Raw genomic sequence first — 19,836 nt, 5'->3', positions numbered from 1 at the left:
AAAACAAACAAAACAAAACAAAAAAACGAACAAACTGTCTATATAAAGCAAAAAAAAAAAAGTGTTGATCTCTCTCTATATAAAAAAAAAAAAAAAAAAAAACTGCATAAGCGTGTGTTTTAGCCCCAGGATTATACATACAGCAGATAGCCTTTTTGAGTGCGTGTGTGTGTGCCTGTTTGTGTGTGTGTCTGCGCTTGTCTGTCCATCTCGCCTGCCAAGTCCAGTCCAGAAGAGAGGAAATTAGCTGTACGAAGTGGAGGTGAGGAGGAGGGCGAGGGAGGAAGTGGGGGGGGGGGGTGAGAGGGAGGATGAGGGGAGAAATGATGAGGGATGGAGGTGTGGGGGTCAGGGGTAGTAGTAGATTGGGAACGGGGGAAGTGGAGGTAGGGGGAGAGTGGAAGTTGAGAAAATGAGGGGCTAAGGTGGAGCTGAGGGGTGGGGGGCAGGAAAGGGGAGTGGAAGGAGGAAAGGGAAGGGTGATGAGGTGGGGGAGCAGTGAGTGAGGGCAGGGAATGAGAGAGAAGACGAGGGGTGTGTTGATGAGGGAGTCAAGGGAGGTGATAAGGGTGGGGGGAGGGAGAGGGTAGAGAGGTGATGAGAGGAAGAGTTATGTATGCGGTGATGAGGGGGGGCAAGGGAAAGGTGATGAAGGGGGGGTGGAGTGCATGAGGATGAGGGGGAGTAAGGAAAAGATGATGTGGGAGAAGGAGGTGTAGGGAACGAGGAGAGAAAAGGGGGTAGTGGGGGAGGGGAGGGGGTATAGGGGAGAGGTGATGATGAGGAGAGAGAGAGAGAGAGAGAGAGAGATATGACAAGGGAGATAATGGGGTGGTGGTAAGTGAGGTGAGAGGAGAGGGGGGAGGGGGGTTAGATTGCACATGTCACCTCGCCACCTCCTCAGCCGTTCACTCACCCCCTCACCCACCCATCTGGCAGGTTAATTAGCATCCCGTGGGAACACCTGGCGATGAGACTGCAGGTACAAGTAACAGAAGTGACCTGGGACGAGGGGGTTCTGTATACTGTCCAGACTAACATGGCAAATAAGCCCCTCCCCGTTTTCTAAGCCCCTCCCCCTTTCCTAACAAGAGCATTTTTTTACAGTAAAGGAAGCAGCTCGAGGGTATAATACATGATGAGAAAAAGAAGCCCGTTAATCACTGCTCCTAAAAAAAAAAAATAAAATAAAAAAAAAAGCTTAGAAGAGTGGTTAAAAGTGAGGTCAATATCGGGAGGAATGTCATTTTTTTTAGGAAAGGCGGCAGCTCCAAGAAAAAAAAAAATAAAAAAAATAAAAAAAAAATAAAAAAATCGACTAAAGAAAATCAAATAAAAAAACAAATAGCAATAAAAAAGAAAGACCCGCAACAGAAAAAAAGGTCGCAAAGAAAAACCTGAAACACCAAAAATTCGCAACACAAAAAGAACTCGACACAAGGGAGACGCAACACACACACACACACACACACACACACACACAAAAAAAAAAAAAGCCTGCGTGCGGTGGTTAGGTTTCTGTGTGTGTGTGTGTGTGTGTGTGTGTGTGTGTGTGTGTGTGTGTGTGTGTGTGTGTGTGTGTGTGTGTGTGTGTGTTGGAGGGGGGGGGTTTCTTTCTCTGTTTTTAATGTGACTTTTGGGTAATTCTTCTTCTTCACCCTTTTAATTTTCTTCTTTTTTGCATTCATTTTCTTCTCTTTACTTTTCAACCTTTTTCATAATTTTCTTCTCAGTCTTCTTGTTTTCGTTCTTCTTTTCCTCCTTCTTACACCTTGAGTCTCTCTTTCCAAGCTTATTTGTCATTTTACCTTAGTCTTTCATATTTGTTTTTATTAATGCTTCTCTCTCTCTCTCTCTCTCTCTCTCTCTCTCTCTCTCTCTCTCTCTCTCTCTCTCTCTCTCTCTCTCTCTCTCTCCTTCGTTCCGCTTCACCGTTTTCCGTGTCTTTTTTTCTCTCTCTCTTTATCTCCACGTCCATCATCATTATTGTGTTATTTCATGCATTACTATCAACATATTTATCTTTCCTCCCCGTCAATTACATTTAACTCCGTGCGCGTGCTTCTGTCTGTCTGTCTGTCTATTCTTCCACATCCTCTTTTAGCATGTATCCTTCTTTCGTCCATTCTCCTCCGCCATGTTTGTTTTCCTTCCATGTTTTCTTCCTTCCTATCCATTTTCCACCAAGTTGTCACCTCCATTTGTTAATTTCAAGCATGTGTCTGTCTCATCTTTGTCTTTCTCCTTCTTCCTAGCTTCCTTCATACGTTTCTATCTCCCTCTTTTTCTGTGTTCGTCTTTTGCGTCTCTCCCTTATCTCCCTCTTTTTCATCTTCCCTTATCCCTCCCTTTTTTTCTCTTCTGTGTCCGTTCCCTTATATCCCTCTTCTTCATCTCCCTCTTTCTCTCCCTTCACTTCACTCTTCATCTCCCTCTTCACTTCGCTCCTCATCTCCCTCTTCGCTTCCTTTTTATCTCCCCCTTTTTCATCTTCCCTTCTCCCTAACTCTTTCTCTTCGGTGTCCGCTTATTTCCCTCCTTTATATCCCTTTTCTTCATCTCCCTCTTTTCTTCACTTCGCTCCTCATCTCCCTCTTCGCTTCCTTTTTATCTCCTTCCTTCCTCTCTCTTCTGTGTCCGCTTATTACCCCTCCTTTATGTCCCTCTTCTTCATCTCCCTCGTTATCTCTCTTCACTTCGCTCTTCATCTCCCTCTTCACTTTCCTTTCTCCTCGTGTTAGTGTTTTTCTAGTTAACCTTTCCCTTCTGTGAGCTGACTGACTGATTGTACGGGCGTGTGTTTGTTTGTTTGTTTGTTTGTTTGTTGACATTTTACTTGTCTAACCTCGAGTGCGCGCCCGATAGTTCACTTGTCTTTCTGTTAGTTTATCTGTCAGTGAGTGAGTCAAAGCTTAGTTAAATTAGGGAGCAAACCAAAACCTGCACACCTGGAGAAGAGAAAAGGGAAAGTGTGACTGATTAGGAGTTTGTTTTGGGGTGATACTCTTAATTTTAACTTTTTTACCGGCTTTTTAAATTTTCTTCTTGTTTTTCTTCTGATTAATTCCTCCCCGTGATTTATAGGTTTTGATAAGTGCCGGGAAAATGTACAGGCTGCCCTCCCCCTCCCCCCACCCTAAACAAATCGTCCACCTTGTAAACAAACAAAGAAACAGCAAAAAAGAGCGAAAACTTTCCATAATTTGCACATCAGTGAAAGTTGAAAAATATACCGTTGCCCTCTCGCCACACACAAAAAAGAGGCCACCACAAAATTATAAACGTAAAAGAAGAAGAAAACAAAACGAATGAAATTTTGTAACAGTGAAATCTTAATGATATAGTTTAATGGACACAAGGAAAAAAAAAAGTCGAAAAAGAAAAACATACCAATCCTATCATATCAATCATTATCGTATTACTAATGAGTCCCAGTTGTACCTTCGTGTCCAGGTATAGGCAAAACGCAGGTACAGTTGGGGCACACGCTATAGCAGAGCGTGGACGTCTCGTTGGGCCTTTGAGCCTGTGGTGGGAGGGAACCTAACCTAACCTAACCTAACCTAACCTAACCTAACCTAACCTAACCTAAGCACATTGGCATATACTTTTTTCCACTTATTTTTTTTTTTTTTGTTTTTATATATCAATTACCCCGGGACACAGAGCCAGTGTAACATGCGGTTTTTATTTTTATGTTTTATGCTTTATTTTTTACAACAAAGGAGACAGCTCAAGGGCACAAAAAAAAAAGGAAACAATAATAATAAAAAAAAGCCCGCTTCTCGCTGCTCCTACACAGTCTATCTTCTCCAGGTTTCCCCAGGTGCCCAGTTATCGACCAGCGGGCTTTTTTTTTATTGTAGTTTCCTGTTTTTTTTTTGGGTGCCCTTGTGCTGTCTCCTTTGCTGTAAAAAAAAAAAAAAAAAAAAATGCCAGGGACGGGATTCGAACCACGTTAACCACTGAACAGCGGAGGTGGTGCCTAGTCAGACGCGCTACCACCAAATGGGCTATAAAGGAAATGTGAACTATAAATCACGTGAGTTTTGGACAGTTATATATATAAAAAAAATCTCATCATATCCCTTTACCGGCCTCTTGCAGACTCCTACGTTCTTATGTTCTAAGGTCGTGGTTGTGTTTACTTTCCTAATCGCGTGTAACAGTCCCTAATCACATGTTCTTGGCGACATCTTTATCAGCTAAGTTTGTGTACAGGTAGCGAGTGGCGTTCACCTGTCGCTGTTTACCTTTCTCTGATTTACAGGTTAATCAGACGGTAGGGACGCACCTGGCGGAGAAAGGTAAGTGTGGCTGATTACTGGTTTTTGTCAACATTCTCTTGATCTAAGCTTGACCTGGGGATACGTGGATTTCTACTTTTTTTTTTTACTGGTCATCTTTCCGACAGTGGCACGCAGGTTAATGAGTCAATCAGCACACCTGGGGAGAAAGGTAACGGCTGTGGCTTAATTTCAATCAAAGGAAGGTTTAATTAGTGACATTCGCGAAGGTAAAAGTTGCGTGTAAGCGTGTTTTTCTTATTCTTGTTCTTTTCTTTCTTCTTGTTCTATTATTATTATTATTATTATTATTACTATTATTATTATTATTATTATTACTACGACTACCATAACTAATGCTACTACCGTTCCTTCTCCTCTACTACTATTACTACTACTACTACTACTTCGGCTGCCACTATTATTACTACAACAACTCTCAAGATACTGCTACTACTACTACTACTACTATTATTATTACTACTATTACTAATGCTATACTAATACTACTGCTTTTCCTCCTCCTTCTCCTCCTCCTCCTCCTACTACTACTACTACAATTATTACTACTGTTACTAATGCTACTAATACTACTGCTTCTCCTCCTCCTCTTACTACTACTACTACTACTTCTACTACTACTACTACTACTACTACTACTACTACTACTATTTCTACCGCCACCACCATATCATTAACTGGTCTTCCCTCATACCTGTGCGTGAGGGGCATGTTAATGAGCACCGGGAGCACCTGGCTGGTTTGAGGGGACGATGGTAGTTCTGGGGAACATTCTTGCGTTACCCGGTGTGTGTGTGTGTGTGTGTGTGTGTGTGTGTGTGTGTGTGTGTGTGTGTGTGTGTGTGTGTGTTTGTTTTAATTGCCTTGGCTCTGCTGTTAACAATCACTTACATAAAGGCTGCCTGGGATGGGACGAGAGGAAACGAGAGATGGGCTTGAGGCTAATCGAGTTTCTTTCTTTTTTTTTTTTTTTTAGTTCGGGGTGACGTGGAGGGGAGGAGGGGGGGGAGGGGAGAAGTGGGTGACATTCTTGGGATTATGAGTTTACGAATGCTGTAGTTTTTTCCTTCTTTTTATTCATAGTTTTCTTTCTGTTTATCTTTTCTTATGAGTTACGGGGTTTGTTTGCCTTGTTTCTCGTCCTTCCGTCTATCCTTCTTAACCCTTGGATGCGTATTTCCAACAAGAACACCTCGCCAAGCTACAGGAATGGAACAAAAAGTGGCTGCTACAATTCAGTGAAGAAAAATGTAAAGTCCTGCACCTTGGGAGGGGATATCCAGCATACCAATACCACACTATCCACCACAGAGCCAGAGAAAGACCTTGGACTATATGTTACCAGGCTACCAGTGAAGGCCAAATCCGTGTCAATCGCAGCGGACGGGTTAAGGCAAATGAGCACGGGAGGGAAAAAGACTTGCGCATAACGATTTATTTTTTTATGGCGGGTGTGTCATTCCCCAAGGCCTGATCACGAGCTGGACACGTCATCGCCAGCCAGTACTCTCCCGATTACAGCGAGGCTCATTATAGTCGATCTCTGGGTGCTGGTATGACCTGCACACACCACACACCCCATCGCATTGCTCAAGGGGGGACAGTAACCGCTCCTTATCAGTGGAGGAAAAAATAAAAATCGGCCTGAGCGGGGCTGGAACCTCAGGGCAGAGCTTTGATCCACTGAGCGATGTGTGCGTGTGTGTGTGTGTGTGTGTGTGTGTGTGTGTGTGTGTGTGTGTGTGTGTGTGTGTGTGTGGTACGTCGTGTAGCACCTCAGTTTATGGGTGTCACCAGTCAGTCGGTCTGTCAGTCACTCTGTTTACTGCGCTGACAGGAACGGATTGATTGTGATTGTGACAGACTATTGACTTACTGACTTATTCGGGTTCTCATGAGCGTACGAGTTTTGCTTTCCCGTTCTTTTATTTTTATTTTTTTACAGCAGAGGAGACAGTTCAAGGGCGTAAAAAAAAAAGAAAACAATAATGCAGTAGAAGTCTTGTCAAACTACCGCTAGGCTCGTAAAACTACCCACGGAGATACTCACAACCACCTCGACGAAAGCCTTGTCAGATGTGGGTGTGGGCGTGTAAACCCAGACATGTTTGAGAATATGAGCCCGACGCTTTTCTTTTTTTTTTCTTGTGTTTCTCCTCCTACTTTCACCCCTTCTCCATTTTTTTCATTTTCAGTTTTCATTTTATTCATTTCTTTTTTTTCATTTTCATTTTTTAAATTTTTTTTTAATTTTCTATTTTTATTTATTTTTCTATTTCTTTTTCATTTATTTTTCGATTTTTTTCTTCTTCCCTCTTTCCTTCTACACCAGCCAGTCCTCCCCTCCCCCCCTCCCCTCAACACACTACCATTGCTAACTCCCTTTACCTTGCCCTGAGCGGTGGTTGAGAACAAACAAACAAAACAAAAAAAATTAAGTTGTCGTTATCGCTCCTACTCAAGTTCATTTTTATTATTTGTTTATTTATTATGTTTTTATTTATTTATTGATTGATTGATTTCTCTTGATAGTTTACGGCAGAGCGTTACCCTGCGACGGAGATGAGCACCGAGGCCACGCGCGAGGAAGAAGAAGAAAAAGAAGAGAAGAAAAGAAGAGAAGAAAAAAAAAAAAAACAACGGAAATTAAAGAAGAAAAAAATCGAAAAATAAATGAAAAAAAGAAAAAAAAAAGAAAATGAAAAAGAAAATGAAAAAAGAAATGAAAAAAATGAAAACTGAAAATGAAAAAAATGAAAATGAAAAATGAAAATGAAAAAAAATGAAAAATGAAAAAAAGACGAAAAAGACACAAAGAAGAAAAATCGAAAAAGGAATGAAAAAGAAATAGAAAATAAATAAAAATAGAAAAAAACAACAACAGGTGAAAGAAAAAGAAATGAAAGTCGTGTGCATACCTGTATATATTTAAGGAAAGGTGTAACTGTATATCTAATTAAGGTGAGGTAGACTCTATTGTGCTGAGTCCCTTTATCAGGCCGTGTGTCGGGGGGAGGGGGAGGGAGCAATCTTTGGAGGGGGAGGGGGAGGGGGAGGGGAAGGTAGGGGGGGCTTGTTTAGGTGGGGGGAGGGGGGTGGACCAACACGAGCAAGCCCACGTAAGCCTGTCTGTCAGTCTTATAGCAAGTTTATGATTTCCGGTGCTTACATACCTCTCTCTCTCTCTCTCTCTCTCTCTCTCTCTCTCTCTCTCTCTCTCTCTCTGATAACAACCACAACAACATTAACAAGAACTACAACAACTATGGTCGCTTGCACCCACTTCCCTTCCTTTCTTCCTTCCCTCCCTCAATACTCCCTCTTCCCTCTTCCTTTCCTTCCTCCCTTAACATCCTTTCTTCCCTCCCTCAACACTCCCTCTTCCCTCTTCCTCTCCTTCCTCCCTTAACGTCCTTTCTTCCCTCCCTCTCTTCCTCAAACACTGCCCTTTACCTTATCTTCGTCCTTTCCTCGACATCCTCTCTTCCTTCCTTTCCACCTTTTCTCTACTCCCTCTTTCTTCTCTTCCTCCTCTTTACACCTCGTCTTGCCTCCCTCCCTTGTCCCTCTAAGGTCTGCACCCTCATTTTCTTCCCTTTTCATCTCCTCTTTCTTCCTTTCCACCTTCTCTCTACTCCCTCTTTCTTCTCTTCCTCCTCTTTACACCTCGTCTTGCCTCCCTCCCTTGTCCCTCTACAGTCTTCACCCTCACTTTCTTCCTTTTTCATCCCCTCTTCCTTCCCTTCTTTTTCCCACCCACTCTTCCTTCCTCCTTTCTTTCCCACAACTCTTTCTCCCCTCCCTCCTTTCCCTCAAGTTCCTTTCCAGTCTTCCTTCCCTCTCTCATTCCTTCACGTTTTCTTCTCTCCCTCTCTCCTGTTCCTTTATTCATTTTTTTCTCTCCATTCCCCTTCATCTCTATCTCCTCCTACTTTCTTTCATTTTCGTTTTAATTACACTTTCTTTTCCATATTTTCTTCTCCCATTTTCACCTTCTCCCTTTATCTTTCCCTCTCCCTCCCTCTTTCCTTCTACACCAGCCAGTCCTTCCCTCCCCCCACCCCTCTGCACTCCTTCTCCCCCCCTCCCCCCCTTAGCAAGTCGCCGTAGTCCTGTCCAAGCCAAGCCTATCCTCGCCTCCTGCCTAATGACTGGTTTGGGCGGCAATAAGTCAATATCATTAGTGAGACTCCGACGATAATCACACACCAGTCAGCCACTCAGTCAGCCAATCAGCCAGCCAGTCAGTCAACCAGTCAGCCAGATAGTCAATCAACAACCCACTCCGCCGGTCAGTCAGCCAACAAGTCAGTCAATCAGAAAGCCCACCAGTCAGTCAACCAGCCACTCAGCCAGTCAGTCAATCAGAAAGTCCACTAGTCAGTCAACCAGCCACTCACCCAGTCAGGCAGCTAGTCAGTCAGTCAGTTAGCCATCCAGATAGTCAGCCAGCCAATGACTCAGCCAGTTACTTAATCAATCAGTCAGTCAGCCAGTCAGCAAGCAGTAAACTAGCCAACCAGTTAACAATCTAATCAGTCAACAAACCAATCAGTCAGCCAGCCAGTCAGTCAGCAACTCAGTCAGCCAATGTCAGTCAGTCAGTCAACCAATCATTCAGCCAATCAGTCAGTCAGTCAGTCAGTCAGTCAGTCAGTCAGTCAGTCAGCCAGTCAGTCAGTCAGTCAGTCAAATATCCATAAAGTCTCTCAAGAAGTTCCCATGAAAGTTCAATCTCTCTCTCTCTCTCTCTCTCTCTCTCTCTCTCTCTCTCTCTCTCTCTCTCTCTCTCTCTCTCTCTCTCTCTCTCTCTCTCTCTCTCTCTCTCTCTCTCTCTCTCTCTCTCATCATCATCAAGGGGAGAACATCCATTACATTACCATACGTGTCCTAAACTGGTTCATTAGGGAAGTGGATGATATGATAATTGGGGTTAATATTATGGAGAATATGGGGTGGTTAATATCTCTCTCTCTCTCTCTCTCTCTCTCTCTCTCTCTCTCTCTCTCTCTCTCTCTCTCTCTCTCTCTCTCTCTCTCTCTCTCTCTCTCCCACTCCTGTATTAATTTTTATCTTTATTCCTCTCCAGTTTTATATTCTCTTCCTCATTATTTTCTGTTTTAATTATACAGCGTTTCTTTTCCTTATTTTCTCCTCTCATTTTTATCTTCTCTCTTCATCTCTTCCTCTACGTCTTATCTTCCTCCCATATTATTTTTTCTTCCATGTGTGTGTGTGTGTGTGTGTGTGTGTGTAATCGCTTACCTATACCTAATGCCTTTTCGTTTTCTCCTTTTCTTCTTCTTTTTCTTTCTTTACATTTTCCCTTTCCTTCTTTTCTTCTTTTTCAATTTCCTTGTTTTCTCCTTTATTTCTTTTCTTCTTTCTCGTCTTTTTCTTTCCTTAAACTATTTTCTTTTCTTCCCTTTCCTTCTTTTCCTAATTCCTTCCCGTTCCCGTTCCTTTTGTGCCTCTTCCTCCCCTCTTCTTTTATTTCCTTCATTATTCCCTTCCTTTTCATTAATTTCCTTCTCTTTACCCCATACAATCATAGTTTCCTCTTTCCTCTTCCTTCCTCTCTTTCCTTCCATGTCTTCCCTTTACTCCTCTTTCCTCTCCTCTCTTCCTCCCCATTTTACATTTTCTTCTTTCAGTTTTCTTCACTCACTTTCATGTTTCCAATCTTTCTTCCCGACTACTCTCCTCCTCCTCCTCCTCCTCCTCCTCCTCCGCCTCTTTCTCCTCCGCCTCTCTCACCACCAATCAACTTAATATAAAAAACTGCCGCCAAGCTCTCCTTAAAAGAGTGTGAGAGAGAACCCAGTATTTGGTCCACTCTAAATTGAGGTCTCTCTCTCTCTCTCTCTCTCTCTCTCTCTCTCTGAAAACTGAGCAGAACAAAGATACATAAACAACCCAACACACACACACACACACACACACACACACACACACACACACACGAGGCATATAACAGGTGTCGCTTCTAAACAACACACCTGGCGGCCTCTCTCTCTCTCTCTCTCTCTCTCTCTCTCTCTCTCTCTCTCTCTCTCTCTCTCTCTCTCTCTCTCTCTCTCTCTCTCTCTCTCTCTCTCTCTCTCTCTCGATATCGTTTTTTGCTCTTTTTCTTTCTCCTTTTATGGCGATGCGATGCGATGATATAATTGAATAACGGCTTGTAGTGTGTGTGTGTGTGTGTGTGTGTGTGTGTGTGTGTGTGTGTGTGGAATCGCTTACCCATACCTAATGCTTTTTCGTTTTCTCCTTTTCTTCTTTCTCATCTTTTTCTTTCTTTATATTTTTCCTTTTTTTCCTCTTTCCTTTTTCTATATTTTTATTTTCTCTTTTTCTTTCTTTATATTTTTTCCTTTCCTTCTTTCCTTCTTTTCCTAATTCCTTCCCGTTCCCGTTCCTTTTGTGCCTATTCCTCCCCTCTTCTTTTATTTCCTTCCTTATTCCCCTCCTTTTCATTAATTTCTTCTCTCTTTCCCTTTTCCTGCTCTTTCTTTAACTATTCCCCTCTCTTCTATTTATTCCTTTCTTCCCTTTTCCTCCTCTCTGTCTTTCCTTACTTTCCTATTTTCCCTCTTTTCATAATTCGTTTCTTCTCTCTTCTTTCCCTCTCCTCTCTTTCTTTTCCTGTTCCCGTTCTTTTAATTCATTTCTTCCCTCCTCTTCTTCCTTCCTTTTTTCATTGTCGAATCCTCTTCCCTTCATTTCTTTCCTTCCTTTCTTTTTCTTTTTTTCCTCTTTTTTTCCTCTTCCCTTATTTTTGCTGTAATTGACGTTTATTCTCTCGTCTCTATCTTTTTATTTTGTTTTTTCTTCGTCTCGTCTTTATCATCTTTCTCTTTCTTCCTCTTTTCATTTTGTGTCGCGTTTCATCGTTTTTTGTTTTGTTTTTGTTTTTCTATTTATTCAACTTTTTTACTTTTTCTTTCTTATTTATCATCGTTGTTTTTCTTTTTACATTTCGTTTTATTTACTTTTTCTTACTTCGTTACTCATTCCACTCCTCTGCTATTAACTTCCACATCTCCTCCCCCCCTTCTCTCTCTCTCTCTCTCTCTCTCTCTCTCTCTCTCTCTCTCTCTCTCTCTCTCTCTCTCTCTCTCTCTCTCTCTCTCTCTCTTATTAACTTAATGAAAGGGCGGCTTATATAAATGCTATGGTTGCGCCTCTCTCTCTCTCTCTCTCTCTCTCTCTCTCTCTCTCTCTCTCTCTCTCTCTCTCTCTCTCTCTCTCTCTCTCTCTCTCTCTCTCAAGCGGACTAAATACCAATGCTCAACTGACGTAAGATAACCGATAAAGCTTTAGGAGGAGGAGGAGGAGGAGGAGGAGAGGAGGAGAAGAAGAGGAAGAAGAAGAGGAGGAGGCATACCGAGTTTGATACCCTCCACCTTTTAACCCTTTCTCCTCCTCCTCCTTCTCCTCCTCAATCTCCTCCTCCTCTTCCTCCTCCTCCTCCTCCTCAATCTCCTCCTCCTCCTCGGCTCGTTCCACAGGGCCTGAGAGTGACAAATACAGACAGACAGACTGATTCACTTCCCTTCGTGCATTTAAAGCGTTGGGGAATGGGCCTGAAGTTGTCTGTCTGTCTTTTTGTTTATTTGTTTGTTTATTGTTTTTATTTATTCTCTTCCCATTTATTGTCTTATTTATTCTGTCATGTATTTATTTATCTACGTATCTATTCTTTTATCTGTTTCTTTGTTTACTTGTTTTTTTTTATTTATTTCCTCATTTATTCATTTATTCACCTATTCTTTACTTTATATTCATTAATTCATTCTTTCCTATAGTTTTATTTTCTTACTACGAGATTTACAACAACAACAATAACTACTACTACCACCACCACCACCACTACTACTACTACTACTACTACTACCACCATTACCACTACCACTAGTACTACTACTACTGCTACTACCACTACTATTACTACTACTACTGCTGCTTTTACCATTAGCAAATTTTAATGCAAATGCAATGTACTTGTCAAATGCAAATTCTCTCTCTCTCTCTCTCTCTCTCTCTCTCTCTCTCTCTCTCTCTCTCTCTCTCTCTCTCTCTCTCTCTCTCTCTCTCTCTCTCTGACATACCACACACACACACACACACACACACGCATCATCTATTATTTCCTACGCAGATAAGATCACTTGAGAAACGAATAGTGTGTGTGTGTGTGTGTGTGTGTGTGTGTGTGTGTGTGTGTGTGTGTATGGATTGAATTATATCAAGAGGGTCGGTCAAGAAGGGAGGAAGACGGAGAATGAGGGAGAGAATGAGGAAGGGAAGGAGGGAGAAAAGGAGAGGAAGGGAGAGAGAAGGAGGGAGAGGGAGGAAAGATGAGAGGTAAGAAAGTGAATGAACGATAAAGTGAATGAACGATAAATGACAAAAGAGAGAGAGAGAGAGAGAGAGAGAGAGAGAGAGAGAGAGAGAGAGAGAAGGAAATGAGAAAACGCTCGAATGACCGATCGACTAATGGGAAAATTGAGCCACTTAACGAGAGAGAGAGAGAGAGAGAGAGAGAGAGAGAGAGAGAGTACGATCAAATAGATAGAAAGAATAACCGAATAAGGAAGAGTCGTAAACGAAGCCAGGAAGTTACGAAAGGAGTGAGTGAGTGAGTGAGTGAGTGTGTGAGTGTGAGTAAGCGAGTGACTGGGTGTGTGAAAGAGCGAAAGTGAGTGAGTGAAAGTGAGTAAGTTATCTATTCATTTGTTTGCTTATTCATTATTTTATTCATTCTCTTCCTACTCACACTTTTATTTACTCATTCTTGTATCTACTTATCTACTTATTTATTCACTCCTCCGTTTACTCGTTTCCTTACTTTTATTCATTTCCTTATTTGTTATTTATTTACACTCATTCATTCATTCATTAATTTATTACTCCCCCACCACAAAAAAATAACTATAACCAAGCGAGTAAGGGAGTGGACGAGTGAGTAAGGGAGTGAACAAGCGAGTAAGGGAGTGAACGAGTGAGTAAAGGAGTGAACGAGTGAGTAAGCCAGTCAGTGATTACGAGCTACAGAGTGACTCACCAAACTTCGGATTACGACAGATATGTGAACTGACTAATTTTTGAGTGACTGGCAGAAAAAGAGCAACGAGGTAAAGGAAAGAGTGAGTAAATGAATGAATGAATGGAGAAAAGAGGAAAGCATGGAAACGATAAAAATATAGAAAAAAATCAAGGGAAAGAATGAAGAAAGTAAGTATGCAAGAAACGAAGAGAGGAAGGAAGGAAGGAGAGGGAAAAGGAAAGAACATAAGAACATAGGGAAACTGCAAGAGGCCGGGTGGGCTACACAGGGCAGCTCCAGAATCCCCCCCCACTACTCACGGTGGGTGAGGTGTAGTTACAGGGGTTACAGGTAGAGGCTTGATCCTCGTTATACCGGCGGTACCAAGGCACGCATCCAGCACCCCGTCACCTTACTGCACCCACACCTCACTGCCACCTGTCGTCCTCGTCCATGTAGCTATCCAGTCTACTCTTAAAACAAGCTATCGTCCCTGCACTAACTATGTGATTGCTGAGTCTATTCCATTCCCCCACCACCCTATTACTAAACCAATGCTTGCCTATATCTCTCCTAAATCTATACTTTTCTAATTTAAATCCATTACTGCGAGTTCTATCCTGTTGGCTAATTCTCAGTACTTTACTTATATCGCCTTTGTTGTAACCCTTGACCCATTTGAATACTTCTATCAGATCTCCCCGCACTCTTCGTCTCTCTAGTGAATGTAAGTTTAGATGTTTCAGCCTATTTTGATATGGGAGGTTCCTCAGCCCCTGAATCATCTTGGTCATCCTCCTCTGAACTGATTCTAACAAGTTGATGTCCATTCTGTAGTGTGGGCACCAAAACTGGACAGCATAATCTAAGTGTGGCCTAACTAACGCTAAATAGAGTCTGAGGATGACCTCTGCACTCCTGTTGGTTACCGTCCTGTTAATAAAGCCTAATACCCTGTTAGCCCTATTCCTCGCACTAATACATTGCTTCCTTAGTTTTAGGTCAGAGTTCACTAACACTCCCAAATCCCTTTCACACTCAGACCTGCCTATCGCTGTTGAGTCTAAACTATACCCGTGTAATGGGTTGCGTGTTCCTACACTAAGTACGCTACACTTGGTGATGTTAAAATTCATCTGCCATTTCTCTGACCAAGCTGACAGTTTGTTGAGATCCTCCTGCAGTGCTCTAGCATCCTCCCCTGCCCTAATAGTGCGTCCTATTTTGGTGTCATCTGCGAATTTACCTATGTCACTAGTTATCCCATTGCCGATAATTATGAGTTTTCGAACCGATATTGCCGATAATTATGAGTTTTCGAACCGATATTGCCGATAATTATGAGTTTTCGAACCGATATTGCCGATAATTATGAGTTTTCGAACCGATATTGCCGATAATTATGAGTTTTCGAACCGATATTGCCGATAATTACGAGTTTTCGAACCGATATTGCCGATAATTATGAGTTTTCGAACCGATATTGCCGATAATTATGAGTTTTCGAACCGATATTGCCGATAATTTTGAGTTTTCGTCTTTCCCCCCTCCCCCCCCCCAAAAAAAAAAATATATATATATATATATATATACATTCCCACCACAATGAATGACCGGAACACTTATTATTATCATCACCATCATTATCATTATTATCGTAAGGCATATCTGTGGGCACGGCGGAACATGACGCAACCCAAACCGACGTGGATCAGACAACGAAGAGGGGCGGGTCAGCTTTCAGGGTACACGATTGATTGATAGCGCGGAATGTGGCAATGCTGAGTGTGGTGTTGAGAACGAAGGGAAGGAAAGGAAGCGAAGGGAAGGAAAGGAAGCGAAGGGAAGGAAAGGAAGCGAAGGGAAGGAATGGAAGCGAAGGGAAGGAATGGAAGCGAAGGGAAGGAATGGAAGCGAAGGGAAGGAATGGAAGCGAAGGGAAGGAATGGACGCGAAGGGAAGGAAAGGAAGCGAAGGGAAGGAAAGGAAGCGTAGGGAAGGAAAGGAAGCGAAGGGAAGGAATGGAAGCGAAGGGAAGGAAAGGAAGCGAAGGGAAGGAAAGGAAGCGAAGGGAAGGAATGGAAGCGAAGGGAAAAACATGGAAACATGGAAAAACATGGACTAGCAGGCAGCACAAAGCCTGTTGGCTCATTACTAGGCTGCCTGCGTTCAGTGATTTAATCAATCCGCTTGCCATAGGAGTGGCTTGCAGTGAAGGATTAAAGCACTTGTGTACCTACTCTTGGGAACGTTCAGTTCACTCCCGATGCAGCAAAGTGGCGATCAATGCGTTTCTTGAAGGAGTTGATGGTCTCTGCGCTAACCACTTCTGCAGGAAGGCTGTTCCAGTGGCGAACAACTCTATTCGAGAAATAACTCCTGCCGATGTCGGTATTGCATCGCTTTGCTTGAATTGTTTTTCCGTTGTTTCTTGTTCTCAGGTTAGTTTGTAGCGTGAAGAGTTTGGAGTGATCAACGTTGCTGAGGTTGTTCAGGTACTTAAAGACTTGTATCATGTCTCCCCGCAGTCGTCTCTTTTCCAACATGAAAAGGTAGAGTCGCTCGAGTCGTTCTTCATAGGGTTTCGTCCTCAGTGATGGTATCATCTTCGTGGCGCGGCGCTGTACTCTCTCAAGTAATTCAATGTCTTTCCTGTAATTAGGAGACCAGAATTGCACGGCGTATTCCAGGTGGGGCCTTACCAGCGAATTATACAAGGATAACATAACTCCCGGCGTCTTGTATTCGAAGTTCCTCGATATGAACCCAAGCATTGTATTGGCTTTCTTACAGGCGGACTTACAGTGTTTTGTTTGTTTCAGGTCACTGCTGATGGTGACCCCGAGGTCTCTTTCCTCTTGCACAACATGTAGTGGTTCGCCACCCATGTGGTGTGTGTGGTTGCTGTTTCTGGATCCGATATGCATTACTTTACATTTGGTAGTGTTGAAGAACATTTGCCATTTTTCTGACTAACGAATGATCTGGTCCAGGTCTCTCTGGATAATTTCGTAGTCTGCCGTTGTGAGGGCCTTCCCACCCACCTTTGTGTAGTCGGCAAATTTTGAAAGATTGGATTTCAATCCTAGTTCTAGGTCGTTGATATATATGATGAAAAGTATGGGTCCCAGCACTGATCCCTGTGGCACTCCACTTGTGACCGGGAGCCACTCGGAGGCCTGTCCGTTGAGTACAACTCGTTGTTTTCTTTCAGTGAGCCAGTCTATGATCCACGCTGTCAGATTGTCGCCTAATCCCGCCGACTTAAGTTTCTTGAGGAGTCTTTCATGTGGCACTTTGTCAAAGGCTTTCTGAAAGTCTAGATATATAATATCACTGGGGATATGATTATCCCAGTTTTCATAGATACCTTGGAAGAAGTCCAATAAATTGGTTAAGCATGAGCGCTTGTTCCTGAAACCGTGCTGAGCATCGGAAATGATGTTGTCTTCAAGGAACCAAACGAGTTTGTCTCTGATGATCATCTCGAGGATTTTTCCCGCCACTGAGGTCAAGCTGATTGGTCTGTAGTTTAGGGCCCCAATTTTGTCTCCCTTTTTGTAGATCGGTGTTACGTTCGCTTGTTTCCAGTCTTTTGGGACTTTGTTTTGTTGTAGTGACAGACTGTAGATGGTGGTGAGTGGCTTGAGGATTTGCTGCTTGAGTTCCTTGAGCAGCCTGGGTGACAAGTCGTCGGGTCCGGTGGACTTGTTTGTCTCGAGTTTGTCTACGTACTTTATCACATCCCGTTCGTCGATTGTGCCAATTTCTAGGGGAGTGATTCCCATCGGTGGGGAAGGACTCTCGGGTACGGACTGGGTATTCTCGACCGTGAACACAGACGCGAAGTTCCTGTTTAGGATTTCGACCATTTGTCTACTGTCCTGTGTTAGTACGTCACTTTCATCTTTTAGGGTTCGTTTGGGTATTAAGCTCCGCGAGTTGGTGTATAGGAGAGAAATGTCCTTCTTGACTTCAACGCTTCGAGGCACAGTAGTCCGGTGTCTGCTTCTGTTTTCTGTCGGGGGCCTTGGTGTGTAATGAGCGGTCCCTACTGGTTGGTTGTTTACGATACTTGGGTGCCCCTCCCGCGCTCGGAGTTTTTTGAGTACAAAAGTACCTCCTCGTTCAGAAACCTACCAAGCCGTGCTGAGCCAATCGCATTGAGGTGAAGACTGTCAGGACGGAAAAGGTCAGGTATATCATAGAAATGATCCCATTGACTTGCGAACGAAACTTCCTCGTCCTGGCAGAGGTGCTTCAATCTGTTGTTGATGTTCGACGCCTTTCTGTGGAAGCCTGTGAAGGCGTTGATTCTCGGAAGAATCCCGGAGACAATGATGTGGCGCGACTTCTCCTTGTAGCGGCGGATTACTCGTCGGTAGTCAGCTATAATTTCCTCCGTGCGCGTTGTTTGAACGTTGTTCGTGCCAGCGTGCAAAGAGTGTGTCCTGTTCCGTGCGGTCTGAGACGAGGTCTGCCGCTTCTTCTATATCTTGTAGTTTTGCACCAGGAATACAGTAGCGTCTTCTGTTCTTGATACTTCGTCCACAGAACTCAGTCAGTTGTTCTCTAACAATGCTGTCACCCACCAGTTTTATGTTAACCTTGGTGTTGACCCTTGATCCGTTGAAGCACATGTGATCCGTCTTCACAGGAGACGGCTGGGAGGATGGTCTTCCGTCTACGCCTGCAAGCTAGGGATGAGGTGGAGGAGGAGGAGGCAAGGATGGAAGGAAGGCGAAGAAAGGGAGGCAAGGTAAGGAAGAAAAGACAAGGAAGGAAGGAAGGAAGGAAAGATATAAAGGAAGGAGTAAAATAAAGGAAGATAAGGAAAGGCGAGAAATAAAGGAGGGAAAGAAACAAAGGAAGGAAAGAAATAAAGGAAGGAGCATAATAAAGGAAGATAAGGAAAGGCAAGAAATAAAGGAGGGAAAGAAAGAAAGGACGGAAAGAAATAAAGGAAAGAAATATAAGTAAGAAAGAAGTATAAGTAGGAGAGAAGTATAAGTAGGAAAAGAAGGAAAAGAAGGAAAATGAGAAGTAAAAAAAGAGGATAAAGGTCAGGAAACATTGGAAAGGAAAAAAAAATAGAAAAGGAAGGAAAGAAAGGAAGAAGGAAGGAAAAGATAATAAAGTGGTGAGGAAGAAAGGATAAAAAAGAAGGAAGTATAAGTAGGAAAAGAAGGAAAAGAAGGAAAATGAGAAGTAAAAAAAGAGGATAAAGGTCAGGAAACATTGGAAAGGAAAAAAAAATAGAAAAAGGAAGGAAAGAAAGGAAGAAGGAAGGAAAAGATAATAAAGTGGTGAGGAAGAAAGGATAAAAAAGAAGGCATCGAAGAGAGGAAGAGAATAAATGAAGTAAATATGAAAAAATGAATGGAGTGTATGAGAGAAAACGGTAATTATATATAGTCTGAATTCGAACGGGCTCACCCACGGTCTACACAGCACCGGAGTGACTCACCGTGACTCACCGTGACTCACCACACCGGAGGAAGCGACCAAGATAAAGAGCAGACACAGAAACAGACCAACACCCCCACACGCAGCAAGGGAGTAACACACACACACACACACACACACACACACACACACACACACACACACACACACACACAGGACCAGAGTGACTCACAACACCGGGAGTAAGAGAGAAAGAATGAGGACACGCACGAATGAAGACGCCAGGGTTGGAAAAAAATCATAAAAAAAAAAAAAATCGATTTATTTGATTTAAATCGGATTTTTTATTTATTTAAATCGATTTTTTTTATTTTAATGATTTTTTTTTTCATTACTCATTGTTTGTTTCCACTGTTTATTTGTTTCAGTCTTATGAGGCCATTTCTTGTATTAAACTTGGCAAATGTTAAATGAAAGCATAGGTTAGTATACATTACCCAAGATGAGTTTTTCACATAAAATCGTAAGTAGCCATAAATATCATAAGTTGCCAACTTGTCTATTTATATGTTGTCAAATTTTGATCATATTAATAAGAAATTAGACTTAATCATGTTACTTTGCATTAAAAAGAATTAAGCTCATTAAACTTCATAATTACTTTTATTGTTATTATCAACAAAAAGACCTTACTGTCTTTCTTATGCTTTTGAATATTTTTCTTGTAAGAGATGGCAATGATTCACTGGTGCCTGACTTGCTACAGGACCACTACAGGATCAGTACAGGACAAGTAGACTTGATACTTTTCCTGTACAACTGTTTCACATGTTCTTCCTTCTTCCTTATATATATATATATATATATATATATATATATATATATATATATATATATATATATATATATATATATATATATATATATATATATATAACTTAAATCATTATATTTTTACTCTTGATATAACATTTTTATAATTTCAAATACAGTATATTTAATTTTGATATAAATCATGATTTTTTTTCTTCTCTGATTTAAATCGATTTAAATCACTTGATTTAAATAATTTGATTT

The 19,836-nt window shown here is 42.2% G+C and overlaps 1 protein-coding gene across 5 annotated transcripts in view; it reads right to left on the bottom strand.

Moving 5' to 3' along the window:
- LOC126995580 (inositol-trisphosphate 3-kinase A-like) overlaps positions 1-19,836 on the bottom strand; it is a 142,916-nt gene that overhangs the window by 17,825 nt on the left and 105,255 nt on the right. The window lies entirely within an intron of this gene.

This window comes from Eriocheir sinensis, chromosome 8, assembly GCF_024679095.1.
Source record: "Eriocheir sinensis breed Jianghai 21 chromosome 8, ASM2467909v1, whole genome shotgun sequence".
NCBI classification, from domain to species: domain Eukaryota; kingdom Metazoa; phylum Arthropoda; class Malacostraca; order Decapoda; family Varunidae; genus Eriocheir; species Eriocheir sinensis.
This window is presented reverse-complemented; position numbering and strand designations above follow the sequence as displayed.